At 35.9% G+C, this 16,213-nt stretch overlaps 1 pseudogene; it reads right to left on the bottom strand.

The window, feature by feature from the left end:
- Positions 1 to 14,716: 14,716 nt before the first annotated feature.
- LOC102519966 lies at positions 14,717 to 15,408 on the bottom strand (annotated as a pseudogene).
- Positions 15,409 to 16,213: the final 805 nt, after the last annotated feature.

Raw genomic sequence — 16,213 nt, 5'->3', positions numbered from 1 at the left:
ATACATAGCATGTGGCTCTCAGCAAAACAAAATAATTAGACAATTTACAAAACAGAAATATTCAATGCATGTTCAAAATAATAATTGGCACTTAGAAACAATAATTTGGCCTTTTGCTGTTGTTGTTTACTTTTGTCTATCCTCTAAGATTTTTAAAAGTAATGTCTAAATGGCAAGGTGCAATGAAGCATGCGTTTTTATTTCTTGCCATTGGACGTGTAAATTGATTTTAACCTCTTGGAGAACAATTTGGCAATATTTTTTAAAAAACCTTAAGAGTATTAACATCTGTACCAGTAATTAGACTTCTGGAAATTGGTCTTAGAAAAATAATCCTAAATACAAAAATCTTTATGACAACAATGATTATCATAATATCATTTGAAGTCCAAATAATACACTGGAAATTAATTACTTAACAATAGAGAAACAAAAGTAAATTATGATTTGTGACTACTTTCATATACAAGAGGACTCTAGAATCACACCAAGAGTATACCATATAAATAAGTAAAAACAAGGAATTAAAAACATTGACTATTTGGGTAAAGAAAATGTGAGTTATTTCCAAAATTTAAAAATATACATGTTCTATTATTCCATAAGTAGCATGATATATCTCTATAATAAGCTTGACATTTTTTAAAAACAGACTTTACTGAAAGTAAAACCTATGCTTTTAGTTATTGATTTCTATAAAGTTTTAATAGAATACAAGGGATAATCATTTAGAACAAAAAAATTATATACTTTTAAAAGTCCCTGTGATGTTATTTTTTTTTCCATTAAAATATTTGATTGCATGTTTTGTACAAGACACTGTACTATGTGGCACGGATTCTGTAGCAGATAACAAGGAATAAAAATTTGTTCTTGTCGGGGGAGAAGGCATAGCTCAGTGGTAGAGTGTGTGCTTTGCTTGCATAAGGTTCAATCCCCAGTACCGCCATAAAAATGAATGAGCAAATAAATAAATAAACCTAATTACCACCCCATAAAAAATATTTGTTCTTGGCTTTAAGAAACTCAATTTAGTAGAATAAAGTCTTGCCATAAAATAAATAAATAAATATTTATTTATTTATTTAATGGAGGCACTGGGGATTGAACCCAGGATCTCATGCATGCTAAGCATGAACTCTACCACTGAGATATTTCCCTCTCCCCAATGCTGATTTTTTGTAGTTAAATTTAGCACGGAGTATACTATGGAAAACACAGGTAGCAAATTTTTTTTTCTTAGTTATTGAAGCATAGACTAAATTTTGCACAGTATGATGGGTGGTTTGTCGATCTGTAGATACCAGGTTAAGCCTTACAGAAGCAGTGAGTGGGGATATGTGGAAGTTATAACATTCATGTTTAGTGGAAACTCACATGTCCTGTCTATGTGCACAGTGGAGAATTCTCTGCCACCAGAGGCAGAGGGGCACTTTGGTTGAGGACATTCCTCTCGTGAAAGAGTCTCCGCTGGGCACTGGCAACACTCACTTAACAAAAATCACAGGATATTATGGCTTACTCTTCTCATTGATCCCATTTTTCCCTTAGATTTATTAATAATTTCACATACAATGACTCTGTATCTTGCTATCCTAGCCATATATTGTAAGCCTTACAATTGTGTACAATTACACAAATTAAAATTGGTATAATTTTATTCTGATCCATTATATGTAGTTTTTAAGGTTAACTATCACAGGGCAGTCTGATTCCCAGGTTCAGTGGGAAAACTTCATTATAGCTCTTAAGGACAGACAGCAAATCTTCAAACACAACTATTTACAGTGAATTTTCTTTTATATCTTTCTTCTCTTTCTTTTTGTCTTTTTGCAATGTATTTCCCAGAGACAGCTGAATTATATTACAATAACTTTAAAAATTCTTCCTTCAGACGTTAAAGCCTGAATTTCTTTAATCAAAAATTGGATATAAAAAAGAAAGATTTATTTTTGTTTGTTAATCTATGCAAACTTGACTTCTATAAAATTATCCTTTGGGTTCATGATAATATTTAATATCCTCTACTTGCTTGCTCCTCATTTTAACTCAACTATTCTAAATGTTTCAATAAATTTTTTACTTTATAAAGTTAGTTGTCTATCCCACCCCCCCTAAAAGTTATAATATAATGAAAGGAAAAAAACCTGACTGATATTTATGTACTGTAGCTTGTAGCATTTCCTGGATTATAACATTTCAAAGTTCATGGATGACCTTGCATTACAAAGCATGAGATAAGATAAAGGTACTCTTCAAGGTGAATGTTCATTGAGTAAGAAGAGGGTTGAAATCTAAAATAAAACGAAATAAAATGTGTTAAAAATTCAACCAGTTTAGATATTTATAATTATTATTGGTTTTGCCTTTTATTTTTATGATTTATTTGTTTCCTCCTGCTACACTGTAAATTCATTAAAGAAAGAGCTCTGTCTTGTCCACTTCCATAATCCCCAAAAGCAAAGTAAGGGCTTAATCTATATTGGTTGAATTAATGAATAAATAAAGTTGGGCTGTGCAGTCCGCTGAGAGTTAACAAGAGGACTATGAGTAAAAAAGGCAAAAATGAGGAATTACTCTAAAAAAAATTTACCTGCTCTTTGCCTCCCATCTCAAACCCCTCCCATTCAAATCCCGGAGTAATCCTTCTAAAGTTGCTAGAAAAACAGATCTGACTGTGACACTTTCCTGACTAAAACCTTTTCAGTGACTCTCAACTGCCTAAATAGTACAGTCCAAACTCTTTTGCACGTAAGGGCTTCCAGATTCTGGCTTGTGTTCCCCTTTTCAGCTTTCCCTCTCTACACCTCTGTTCCAGTCTTAACCAATTGCAGCTCCAATACCTGCCACAGTCTTCCCCATCCCAGATTTTGTTTAATGTTTGTGATTTCCTTCCTCCCAAAGCCCGTTCAGTGAACACCTACTCAGCAAGTCCTTCTTTCCTACCTCCAGCGCCCAATTAAAACAAATCATTCTTCCTTCCATGTTCTAATATGTATTGTATGAGGTTTCATTCTGAGAGTACTTATCGGTGTTTGTGCGTGTTTATGTCTCCTACTAGTACACGAGCCCTTTGAGGCAAGAGGCTGTCTCGTTCATTTTGGTCACCCCAGCATAATATCCAGAATGTGATGTGTTCAATAAATAATGAGTGAATGAATAAAAGGGACATAAAGTAGGAAAAGAAAGCTGGGGCTAGTTTCATTGAATCAAAAATAACAATTGAACCCCTATTATATGTAAGTACTCTTTACATCAGTGGACAAAACATACAAAAAAATTTGCACTAATATTTTATATCATAGAGAGAGGAGTAGAAAATGAACAAATAGGTGAATGGAAAATATAGACATAGTATTAAGATGGTGGTTAGAGATAAACAAAGCAGTGAAAGAAGATAAGAAATTCAGAGGAAACAGGTTTGCAATTTGGAGAGGTGTCAGGGAAGGCCTCACTGAGTAGGTGACTGAAATAAGTAAGAAAATGAGCCCTGTTCTCTGGGATACAATAGCACAAAGACCCTAAGGTGGCAGCATCTCTGGCACATCCAAGGAGAGCAGGAAGCCATCCAAGGCCAGAGCAGAGAGATCAAGGGGGAAAAGCAGCAGGAGATGATGTAGACAAGTGACAATGATGTGTGATTCGATCCTAGAGGGCCTTTTACTTGGAGTTAGAGAGAAAGCCCTTGGAGAGTTTAGAGCAGAGGAGTAACATAATCTGATTGCTCTGGATGCGAAATTGAAATCAGACTGTAGTGAGAGTGGGGCCAAGGGAAGAAGCAAAAATCCAGCTGGGAAGATATTCCAATAATCTGGGTGATCCCAGAGAAGCAGCAGTGAGAGTAATGAAAAGTGTTTAGATTCTGGGTATATTTTTAAAGGTACCATCATCAAGATTGTTGAAGGCCCTTAAATGTCATGGTAACATAATTTGTAGATTTGTATACTAAAGTTGCTAAAATAGGCTATTCATAAGAAGTAATCAAAGGAAGAAGGTGTAGAAGGGCAAGAGGTCATATCAGAATTTCCAGGATTTATAAGTTTGAAAAGGCACGCTTAATCTAATTTTATGTTGGAAAAAAATGATTTTTCAGTACTATAGGAAGTAAGAGCTACAAAATCTTGACTGGTCAGTATAAAAGTTACTCAGAAGATAAAGCAAGACAGCATTGAGAGAGAGTTTAGCAATTAGCCTTGTGCTTAACTTTCTTAGTAAATATGTTCACAGCAAACTGAAGGCATAATTTATACCTCTATGGCTATTGCTTCAGGTGAATATAATGTATTTTAAGGAGAGTAGGTTTTAACATAAAGTTTGATTTTATAGTAATGGGATAAAGTAATATGAAGCATCTACCCTGAGTGTTATTTCAAAATACTCTATTGGACAAACCTGAAGAATGACAGGGCATTCTTTATGAGACCATGAAGAAGAGGAAATGTCTGATAAGAAAGTACAGATGTTCTGTCCAGTATGGAACTTTGTGTTTAAAAAAAAATATTAAGGTTAACTTTATAAACCTCTTGCCAAGGCATGTAACAGAATTTTGGAGACCCTAACTGAATCCGGATTTGATGTTCTGGTGCCTCCTCTGGGAAGAACAATTAATGATAATAGCTAACACTTGTGGAACACTTACCATACACCACACCTCATTTTAAGAGCTTCATTTGTTTTTTTTATTTCTTTCCCCCCTAAATTCTATAAAATAGGTGTTGTCACCATTACTCCAACTTTAGAGATCAGAAAATGGAAGTCTGTAGAAATTCTGTAATTTCCTCAAGGTCTCGTATTTTCGTGAAAGACAGCTGAGAGCTATTACACAACTTCATGGGAAGGGCAGATAGAAGTTGTTTGAAAAGAGCTCAGTAGAACATATTTATTGTGTCCTTCACCCAAGAGATAATAAGAAAACTACACCTTTTTTAACAGAAATGGGTAGTGTGATGATTAATTTTATGAGTTAACTTAACTGGCTATAAGGATCCCCAGATTAAGCAATATTTCTAGGTGTGTCTGTGAAAGTGTTTCAGATGAGATTAGTGTCTGAATTGGTAGGTTCAGTCAAGTAGAATCGCCCTCCCTAATGTGAGTGGACATCATTCAGTCCTTTGAGGGCTTGAAAAGACCAAATAGTGGACAAAAGAGGAAGTGACTTATTTTTTACCTGCCTCACTGCTGAGCTGGGACGTCTTATCTTCTCCTGTTCTTGGGCTGATGTTTACATTATTAGGTCCCCTTGTTCTCAGGACTTTGGACTGGGGATGAATTATACCACTGGCTTTCCTGTGTCTCTAGCTTGCAGACTGTAGACTGTGGGACTTCTCAGCCTCCAAGATTGTATGAGTCAGTTTCTCATAATTAACACACACACACACACACACACACACAATTGGTTCTGTTTCTCTGGAGAGTCATGACTAATACAGGTAGGGAATATGTACGTGTGGCAAGGCAGAGCAGAGGACAAGCCCGTGGGAATGGGATATGGGCTGATTTGGGTGATATATTCTATTTAGTCCATCCCCTCAATTAGAATTCTGCCTGACCCTACAAACTGGGAACCACAAAATTAGTAAAGTAAGATTATTTAGATCTGTTGGCCTGGGGTTCTGTTAAATGGTTTAAGACACTGATATGATTGCTAAATTTCACTGAAGTGGGAAGGGAGCTCAGGCATACCCAGGACAAACCTGCACTTAGGCATTGCCTTTAAAAATTATTCATCTGTTGCCCAGGAAATTTCCACACTCTTGTCTATTCTCCAATTTATTCTATTTTTTCTGCTGGAAAGATGATAATGACCCAGACAACCAAACTTTGATGAGGAATAGATGTCAAGTAAGAAATTCCCATATGTTATAAAGGAGGGGTTTTCCAACAATAGTCTCACTCACTGGGTTGATGGTTAGAAACCACTGAAGAGTGATAAAGGGTAGTCTTCTCACATGAGGCAAAACCACAGGTACATTATTGAAAAAAAGTGGAGATTTAAAAAAAAATTTCTTCCTCTGTGAAATACAATGAAGGGACACAGTGTCGTTCAACTGCAGGGGCACTATTGACATTGTATTCTATGGAAATAGTACCTTCTGGAATCTTACTCCCTAACCAGATAGGGGAAGAGGTCTCTGGAGAAAGAGAACCAGGCAGAGCTTTCTTGATGTAAGAGAAGCCATTTTTGGCCTAAGCCATTTTATGATCTAAGCCTCTCCATGATGCTTTGCCCTTGAACAGGTCTCAGTAATTAATGATCTTAAGGGGACAAAAGAATGTAGAAACAAAGGACTGTTATCAGGCAAGAGAAGTAACCATAGCAAAAATAATACATCAGTTGTAAAGATTCCCAGTTCTGTTTTATTAGTAAAGATTAGCCTGAAGCACTCAACCACGAGATCACTGGAACCTGTGGAATGATGATGTTGACCTTTTCTGATCCTCGTGACTTCAGTCAGCTAAAGCATGGACTCTGTAGACTGCCCAAGCCCCTTCATGAATATGCATATACCCTTAGCTTGAAACATCCCCAATTTTGCTCTTCAGGGAGACACTACTTTGCGAAAGATCCCCAGTGTTCTCCTTACTTCCTTCAAGTAATAAATCCTTCTTCTTTTAGTCTTTGATTTATTGTGTCTTTTGGCTCACACCCCACAAAGAGGTGAAGCCAGTTTGGGGTAACAGTCTCAACCTCTCCTCTCCTTTTTCTCCTCTCATTTGGGACATTCGTCATACTTTATAAGTTTATATATGTGTTTATTTAGTTTTTATTCATACCTCTCCCATCTAAACCTTAACCTCTTTATTTTTTAAAAGTATATATATTTTTAATGTTTACTAAACAACTGTTTTATTTTTATTTGGGGGGGTAATTAGGTTAATTAATTTATTTTTTAATGGAGGTACTGGGGATTGAACCCAGGACCTCATGCATGCTAAGCACACGCTCTACTGCTGAGCTATACCCTTCCCCTAAACCTTAAAATCTCTTTAAAGAAGAAACTTTGCTCACCATTGCAGCCCCACAACCTGCCACAGTGTCTGTCACATAGCAGGCAACTGTGATGGCTAATTTTACCTGTCAACTTGACTGGTTAAAGGATGCCCTGATGGCTGGTAAAACATTATTTCTGAATGTGTCTGTGAGTGTCTACAGAAGAGATTAACATTTGAATTAGCAGACTGAGCAAAGAAGTTTGCCTTCACCCATTCAGGTGAGCATCATGTCATCTGCTGAGGGCTTGACTAGGACAAAAGGGAAGGAAGGCGAGTTCAGTCTCTCTGCTTGAGCTGAGACATATGAATTTCTTCCTATAATAAATCTCCTCTCACATCTATCTATCTTTATATATACATATGTATTCTTTTGATTCTGTTTCTCTGGAGAACTCTGAGTAACACAGCAACTAAAAAAATATTTATTGAATGAATAAAAATGACAAGTGTTGTTTTCCCAAGCTGTGGAGACCACCAGGTGATTAATGGTCTCTTTGAAGTTTAACTGTATAAAAATTCTGATAAGGATTTCAATAGAAATTGTTTGGAGTGTGGAGGTCAATGCCGAATTAATAGGCATTTAACAATATAATTCTTTGAAGGAAGGTGTTACTTCTTTCACCACTGTGGTGAGTGAAATCCTGACATGACCCTTATGATATCTGCTCCCTGGTGTTACTCCTGTGATTACATTACTTTATGTGGTGTTGAAAAAAATTAGTATCAGTCAATCAAAAAAAGAAATGGAAAATTTTACTTGAGCCAAATTTAAGGATTATAACCTAGGAAGAGCAACTCAGAAAGCTCTGAGAACTGTTCCACCTGTCAGAAGTCAAGGCACAGTTATATAAGGTTTTGGAGACAGTGCTGTACATTATATGACATATTAGAGAAATCTACACAACCCAGAACTAAGTGTTATCATGGCGCCTTACAAGATTGGGAAAGAATGTTATCTTTTAAGGAATGACCTTATTGGTACTAGGAGAATGTTGCTCTTTATGGTTGAGCAGGTATTTCTGCCTATAGGGAGGTTTAGTCGATGCATAATGCAGATACACAATGCACAGTAGTGGGGAGACAGGAGGCCAAAGGGCAGAGAAAATTTTTTATGTTTAATTTTTTATCTCGCCATAAAATGTGAATTTTATTTCACAGTATCATAGGGAATTTTTAGATATAATTAAGGTTACTAATCAGTTGACCTTGAGTTAGGGAGGTTATCTAAGTGGGCTAAACCTAACTGTATGAGCCCTTTAAAAGCAAAGTTTTCTCTGTCTTGTAGCAGAAGACGACATCAGAGTTTCAAAGCATGAGAGGGCTTCAGTGTTTTGTCACTGACTTGAAGATGTAGGAAACCATATGGAATGGACTTGAGAGTGTCCTCTAAGAGTTGAGTGCAATCCCTGGCCAACAACCAGCAAGAAAAGAGGTACCTCACTCCTAAAACTGCAAAGAACTGGATTCTGCCAACAACCTGAAAAGGCTTAGAAGTAGATTCTTCCCAAAGCTTCCTGATGAGCTGACACCTTGATTCCAGCCTTATGAGACCCTGAGCAGAGAACTCCATCATATTGTGCCAGACTTCAAACTTACAGAACAGTGAGTTAATAAATGCATCTTTTTAAGCCACTAATATTGTGGTAATTTGTTATATAACAATAGAAAACAAATATAACCACTATGCTTTGTCTTCTAAACATTGCCAACCATATCTGAGAAGATATTAACCTTATTATCAATTACGTGAAACACAGTAAATTAAGCATAAGTTAAGTCTGATTATTTGATCATATAAGCTCTTTTAAATTGACTGTGCTAGAACTTTTCATAAAGAGTCACTCAGGCTGAAATTTTAATAAGATCTCCTAGGGCCAGGAAAGCTGTGTTAAGGGTTTGTCACCGATTTTGCCTTACAGATTTAGGTGACTTCTTTTCTTTTTGAGGTCCTCAAAATACCTTGAGATTCCTATACCTGTTAGGAGGTGATCTTTGTAGTTTATCTGATAAAACCACTGGGAACCTAAGAGTTTCAGTCTCTGTAGGGATCAGGTAGAGAGAAAAGATAACCGTTCCAAGTCTGCTTAATAGGTTTAATTTACCAAATTGCTGAGTCATAATTAGCTTAAGGAGAAGTGTTTCTTTGTATCTAGAAAACATAGATTAAAAGCCAGTAATATTTCAGACAAAATCAGAAATTATAATCATACTCATCAGTTTCCTCAGTCCCATGTAACTAATCCTTTTTGTTAACAGTTTTATGGAATCAGAGTTTCCATCAGACTTTTAAAATTTCTTACCCAGTTCAGTTTAGTGCTATCATCTGAAACTTACCAGAAACCAGTAAATCTTGAAGAGAAAGCATTTTGCAAAGGCATCAGAATAAAACAATAACTGTTTATAAATGACAAAAGGCTTAAAAGTGTGGTGAAACACCTAGTTACATTGTAATTGATAAAGAAATTTGGTTACAATAAGCAGAATTATGACTGGTAACATTTCAGATATACCAGTTTTAGGGATTTCATATGATTTCTAGAATATCTGTATTAGTAACATTTTCTCATATAATATAACCTAAGAAGATTTATTTTTCATTTGACAATACCTCCCACATAATTTAATATACCAAATGAACCTTAGTAGTTTAAAATCTCTCTACAGGATGTTTCCCTGCTAGATATTCAAAATAATTATGAGGCTTCAGTACTGATAAGATTTTGGTACCACTAGCTCTCAAGTGATAAATCAGTAGATCAGGATAGAAAAATCCAGCAATAGCCTCAAATATATACAAATATTTAGTACCTAAGCTTTTCATATTAGTGGGAAAGAATGCTTTATTTAATACTAGTATTGGCTAACTATTGGCCATTTGGAAAAGTTAGGCTATTTTACCAATTGACTTATACCAAGTTCTGTAAGTATCAAATATACAAATGCAAAAAAAAAAAAAAGAAAAAAGAAAAGAAAAGAAAAAGAAAGAAAGAAAAATAAACATACTACAGAAAGATAGGTAAACATTCTTATAATCTAAGCATAAAGAAAGCTTTTCTAAGCATGAAAACACAGAAACCATAAAAATAAAAATACATAAATTTGACTGCATAAAATTACAACATTTATGAATGGAAGAAAACATTATAAACACAAACAAATAGTGACAGATGATGAAAATATATATTGACTATGTATAGCATAAGCCTATGTGGGTATAATTAAGAGCATATATCTCTATTGTGTATCTGGAGAAATATCTAGAGAGAAGTTTCTATGAAACATTTATGTTCATTGTCTCAGAGGATTTATTATGAGCAGAAATTTTTATTGCAGATGCAAAATTGCTATTAAAATTATTACATGATAAATTTAATATTTCAAATCAGTAAGGAAAAGATGGATCATTTAATACATAGAATTAGACAAAAGGCTACCTATTTGGGAAAAATAAAGATATATCCTAATTTCACACCTCCACGTATTCCATACAGATGAACTATTTTTTCATCCAAAAATGTTTATGAAATATTGACAACAATATGCTAGATGCTAAACACAATGAACATGATATCTGTCTTCCTGGAGCCACAGTGCATATAGATTTTAACAGAAATATGTTTTTTTCTTATTATGTATTTTTTTATTGAAGTATAGTCAGTTTACTATGTGTCAATTTCTGTGTACAGCACAATAAATAGTTCAGTCATATAGGAACATACATATATTCATTTTCATATTCTCTTTCATCATAAGTTACAAGATGTTGAATATAGCTCCCTGTGCTATACAATATAAACTTATCAGAAATATGTTTTTAAATGAGAGCACTAGAGGAACGATTTTTGATGTAAAAAAAAAAAAACCCATAAAATATCTGTATAATCTTGGGGGTTGAAAGGCCTTTTTAATATGACCAAAGGATAGATCAATAAAGGAAAAAGAATGATGAATTTCATTTATATAAAACATTTTCAGCATCTCTGTATACAGTAATTCTATAGGCACCATAAATGAGGCAACAAGCTAGAAAAAGTATTTGCTATACATATAATAGACCAATATGATACTACAAAAAAAACTAATACTCTTTTAGAAAATTGGAAAAGGATGTGAACAAGCAGATCCAAAGCCAAAATATAAGTAGCAAATAACACATGAAATAAGTGTGTAATTTCACTACTAATAAAAAAGGGAAAATTTCAATAAGATATTGCCCTTTGCTTATTATATGGAAAAATAGCAAAATGAATGATAATGTCCAGAATGGGCAAGGGTTTAGGGAAATGCTCTTATGTACTGTTAGTAGAAATATAAATTGATAAGACATCTCTGGAGAAGAATTCAATTTGTATCCATTAAAGTTTTCATTTCCTTTGACTCAGCCCATAGTTTCTGAGTCAAAAAGTGTATTCAACAATTTCTCTTAAAACAGTAACCATGGATATGCAGATATTGCAATGCTGATACTGTCTACCATGGCATAGCAATTGGAATCAAACTAAAAGTACAACAATGTGGGGTTGGTAGAGGAAATTATGATACAACCACACCATGGAATATTATTTTGTTATTATGATGTTATAGAAGAGTTTTTATTGTCATTAAGGTGACAGAGAAAAACGATGATATGCGATAGAAACAGAAGAGGAGGGGAGTGGGTACAAAATGATGTCAATGTGCTGGAGAATGCTGACAATTCCCTTTGGTGTAAGATAATCCAATTTGGTGCAACATGAGCCTGAGGTTCTAGTCTAAAAAGAAGGGTAAGAGGGAGGAGAGAGTTGAAAGGACTGCTGTCCTCCCTGAGTCAATCAGGTGTCTTTCTTGCTCCCTCCAATGGTGAAACTCATTCTATATTTCTTACAAAGCATTAGGGAAGCCTGAGCTCTGGTGCTCTTAACTCTCTAGAGACTGTATTCCATGAGGGATGCAGTTGGTCATTGCATAAAACCCTTCCTGATTCTTAAGCACTTTGTGTGCAAAACAGGAGTTTTGTATTTAAGCCTTACCTGGAGCTACTTTCTCAAAAAGGCAGTAAACATGTCAGGAAAAAGGATGGATCTTATTAATAGATTCATTTGCATCAAATAGATCAAGACTTTCTTTGTGTGACTGTGTTACTTAGCCTCAAGTCTCTGGTTCCTTGTATGTAAATGCGAGAATATAACTACCTACATCAGAGAATGACTCTGAAGATTCATTGACATGATCCATGTAATCACTGTCTAGACTCTGTAATTTTTAGTTTGTCAAGCCCTTCCTCCAAGTTAAAAAAAAAAAAAGAAGAAGAAGAAGAAGAAGAAGGGAAAAAAAAGCCCTCTGAACTAAGGGCCCATTTGCCCTCCTCAAAGAAACTGTTAAGACCAAATCCATCTTGTTTTGATCAGCTTTTACCCAGAGTTCTTTATTTTCACAAAAAATACTTTGTGAGACCTGTGAAGATACTCAACATGGCCTATAATGCTAGCCTCACCACCCATACCCTATTGTACCAACATGTTCTGCAATTCCTTGCCCTGGACGTTTTCTGCTCCACCCTTCTATCATGCCCCCTGGAACACTTGCTGTATGACCAATACTACCTTGTATCCTCCATTTCTTCTGAGTGGACCCTCCACCCTCCTTCCTCAATGGAAATGTGGATCTCCCCTGAGGACTCTGCTTCCTTCGTCAAACTCTCAAACGGATGTTTTTGTTTTGCTTTGTTTTTAAATAATTTCATCCCTTTTATACCTCAGGCCCAGAGGAGGAGTGTTCTTCCTGGTTTCTGTTGCCACTTCTAGACCATTATTTCTCCACCCTCTTGTAAAAGCAAGCAAATCAACAAAATTTGCTCTCAGTCCTTGAGGCTTAATTTGACAGAATTATTATCTACTTATCCCCCACTTACTCCCCCTGAATTATTGAAGATAACACAGCAGTTATGGTCTATTCTAAATCCTGTCATAATTCTGGGTGACTTCATGACAACATAAATGGCCATTCAAGACACTGACTCTTTTTTTTTTAACCTCCTTTCATCACCAGATCTACTCCTCCACTTCTCCACTGGCACAGGTTACCATGGTTACAAACCTTGGGTTTTGTCATCACTCGTAAGTGCTCTAATTGCAAAACTGCTAATTCAAGCATATCACACTCTGAGCACAATCTCCAATCTCCTCTTCTACCTTGCTGGTTTAACTGTATCCATTATGATTATTCTTTGAACTCAGCAGATCATCCAGTCCTTTGATCCCTCTTCTCTACCTTAATCCATCATTTCTCTCTTCTTCTTTCCCTCTGTATCCAATCTTAAAATCACATTGATAATATCCCAGACTTCCTTGTATTTGTCTTGTCCTTTTACCCTTTCATAAAAATCTCATTCCTGCATGAAATCAACATTTTCCTTATACCTGCATGTCAGCAGTCTAATTGTTCTGGACTGAGTGTTGTGTTCCCCCCAAATTTATACATTGGGGCCCTAACCGCTAGTGTGGTGGTATTTGGAGATGGAGGCTTTGGAAGGTAATCAGGGTTAGAATGAGGTCATGAGGATGGTCCCTAATAGTGGCATTAGTGCCCTTCTAAGAAGAGACACCAGAGAGCTTGCTCTCTCTCTTACCCCCCACCTCAGGCTCAGCAAAGACAAGGTCTTGTAAGCACAGAGGGAGATGACACCACCTAAAAGCCAGAAAGAGAGTTTTCACCAGGAACCAAATTGGCTGGCACCTTGATCTTGTACTTCCCAGCCTCCAGAACTTTGAAAAAAATAAATCTCTATTGTTTAAGCCACCCAGACTATCGTATTTTGATATGGCAGCCTCAGATGACTAGGATACTAAAAATATACCTGAGATGATTAAGATACTAACAGTATCAAGGAAAGTCACACAATAGAATAGATATGTCTCATTCATCATCACCGATCTTAAACTGGTCCTCAAACACTGACCAGGAGTCCTAAATTCCATTAGTCAACTTAATCTACTACTCACTTTAAGAAGGATTGCTTGAATCATTCAGCTGGTGACTTTGTCTTTTAACTTGAAGATAAAGCAGAAGTTATCAGATGAGAACTTCCTCAACTTTCTAATAATAAAAGCTTAAAACTACTTATATTTGCACCTATACTTCCACCTTTCTCTATGGTTACAATTGAGAATTAGTACCTTTTGTTATGGAAATGACAGGCCAGCCAAGAAACAAGCACCACTCGGAGGGTTGGAGTACTCAGATTTATTACGCCAGGCGGGCTCAGAGAGGCTTCTGCTCCGAAGGTCTGAGCACCTCCAAGACGTGCACATGAGGTTTTATAGGGTTAATTACAAGTATGGGGCTATTAGCCAATAAGGCTCAAACAACAAAAGGAAAGGAATCAGTACACTGAAGCTTATCAATTCGGAACAGATCACGTTACTGACACTTGCTGAGCTTGGATTTACGAGTTACCTTGTTAGCCCAGTAAACTGACACTAAACTTCAGATTTATGAGTTAGCCCAGCAGAACTTAGATCAGTAAACCGACACTTACCACACTTAGATTTGTGACTTAGCTTGTTAGCCCAGCTGGGCTTTTCCTTCACACTTTAACCAAAGCTCAGTCCATCTACTTGTGCCTCAAAACCCAATGCTTTTCCCACGTTGTCACTTCTGATCATTTTTTCTCTCTCTTGCATTACTAACGTTTCCCTCCCAGTGCATTCATTCCTTAAGTTTATTTTTTAATTAAAATTTTTTCTTTTTACTTTTATTTGCATTTATCTTTTGCTGAATTTATTCCTGGGCCATAAGTTTCTGTTTCTTCAGTTTCTTCTGGGATAACTGTTTCTTCTGTGCAACCTCCTCTTCTGGTTTAGGGCCAATCTGCTCTTTTTTTTAGTAAGGATCATCTCAATATGGCAAGGAGAGCCCATATTAAGGGTTGATCCGACCATGAGCTCTCCCTGCACCACGTCATGGAGGCTTTGTTCACCTGAATGTGCTCAGTGACCAGAGAATCTACAACTAAGCCCTAAAGTTAAGCATTACTCTCTGCATTTTTGAGTATGTACAGTAAAAATTCAACACTTTTTGGGTCATCAACCCTGCGTCTAGCCCCACTGTCTCGCCTACACACAGCTACCAAGTCCACCATTGTTAACAACAGAATAGTGCACATTGATTCTGTAAACTGATAGCCTTCAGATACTTGGTGGCTTTTCGGATATGCATACCTTTAATGGCCTGGGCAGTTTCATGAGTGTTCTTAAAGTGAACATGATTTGAAGCTCTTGCTTTGCTTGATTTTTGTGGGGTTTTCTGGGTCAACTGAATAGCAATAACAAACCATTTTTTGATGTCACCTCAGGCTGCTTACCAGAAAAGTCATTCCATCAGCTTTAAAATGTGCTCAAGGAACTTCCATGAAAAGTAACAACATAATAGGGATAAAATACCGGCATTACTCTACTCAACATTCCCCTATGCCACTATAAAAAGGATATTAGCTTTTTGTCCATGATGTGAATTTCAAATATGTTTTCTCAGTCTGTCATTTTTCCTTTGATTGTATATATGGTGAAACTTACTTCATAGATTAAAAAAATTTTTTTTCTCTTCAATTTTATCAGTTTTTTCTGTATGGCTGCTGGGTTTGGGCATACATAGAAAGTTCACTTCTTTGAGATTAAAATAAGTGATGGTTTGGTAATCTCTCTGGCTTACAGCATTTGGGGTTTGAGGACATTTTACATGTTATAGTTGTAATTTTGTCTTTTTTTTTTGATGGAGAGAACAAGGAGATTGGGAAAATAGTGAATGAGCATGCTCAGCTCATTCAGTTCTACAGATTTCTTGTAGGTTAAATTAGGCATCTGCTGTTTTCATTATTTTTATTGTATCTTTTTATATCTCTGAATAACCTTTGTGTAAATGTTTGGATAAATAAAGGAGGGGGAGGGTGTGGCTTAGTGGTAAAGGGTGTGTTTAGCATGCAGGAGGTCCTGGGTTCAATCCCCAGTACCTCCATTAAAAAAATAATAATAAATAAATACAATAAAATAAATAAATAAACCTAATTACACCCCCACAAAAAAAGTTAAGAGAACAAAATAAAGAATTGCAATAGGTGCCGAAAGAAGCTCAAAAAGTATTGTGAAAGGCTCTATAGTAGTACTGTACTTTGTACTGGATGTAATTGATTAACTATCTCCATATTAGTAATCCGAAGAAAGAATGAGACTCAGGACATATATCT

This window comes from Camelus ferus, chromosome 7 (genome assembly GCF_009834535.1).
Source record: "Camelus ferus isolate YT-003-E chromosome 7, BCGSAC_Cfer_1.0, whole genome shotgun sequence".
Classification (NCBI taxonomy): Eukaryota; Metazoa; Chordata; class Mammalia; order Artiodactyla; family Camelidae; genus Camelus; species Camelus ferus.
The sequence above is the reverse complement of the archived record's forward strand: the minus strand, read 5'-3'. Positions and strand labels throughout refer to the sequence as shown.